The sequence below is a fragment of the Marmota flaviventris genome, chromosome 11, assembly GCF_047511675.1.
Source record: "Marmota flaviventris isolate mMarFla1 chromosome 11, mMarFla1.hap1, whole genome shotgun sequence".
Classification (NCBI taxonomy): domain Eukaryota; kingdom Metazoa; phylum Chordata; class Mammalia; order Rodentia; family Sciuridae; genus Marmota; species Marmota flaviventris.
Window position 1 is genome coordinate 43,624,170 of NC_092508.1, and position 697 is coordinate 43,624,866.

Consider the following 697-nt stretch of genomic DNA (forward strand, 5'->3'; position numbering starts at 1 on the left):
CAGCAGAAAATATGCCATATTTTCATTATGGAGAAAATTGTGATAATGTTATCAACACCTAAATAAGAACATGGTGGGGCTGTGAGCCTTTAGTCAGATGACACAGAAAAGAGCTTAGTTCAATGATTGGAATTTGGGGAAAGCTCACAAAACTATAAAACATGAGGTGCAAACACTGGCTAGAAGTTTCATTTGGCAGCATCAATTTCCAGAAATGTCTAGGCTGGGGATGTGGCTCAGTGGTTGAGTGCTTGCCTGGAAAGCATGAGGCCCTGGGTTCAATCCCCAGCACACACACACACACACACACACACACAAAAGTTTCCAGGAATGTGAACTTGGGATAATTATTTACCTTTTTGAACTTTAGTTTCTCTATTTGTCAAATGATGAGAGTGATAACTTTCTGTGGGGTGTTTGATAAAATAATAGGTGGAAAGGGCACTTCACAAAGCATAATGTTCTTATTCCAAACTCTATTTTTCTTTTCTTTCTTTCTTTTTGAGCTCACTTTTCTCATATAAAAGGATGACTCTCTCTCTTAACCATAAACTTAATAATACCCCCTTCCCCCAGTTGATTCTTTTCTTCTTTTGCTTTTTGGGGTCACTATGAGGTCCGTATTATGCAGAATCTGGTGAGAGATTAAGGAGTGACTTGTCCTGGATAGGAAGAGATATTTGTCTTTATGCATGGA

The 697-nt window shown here is 38.6% G+C and overlaps 1 non-coding gene across 1 annotated transcript; it reads left to right on the forward strand.

Moving 5' to 3' along the window:
• The first annotated feature begins 225 nt into the window (after window positions 1–225).
• Trnas-gga (transfer RNA serine (anticodon GGA)) lies at window positions 226–297 on the forward strand. The gene has a single exon. It is a non-coding gene; the product is annotated as a tRNA-Ser (tRNA).
• Window positions 298–697: the final 400 nt, after the last annotated feature.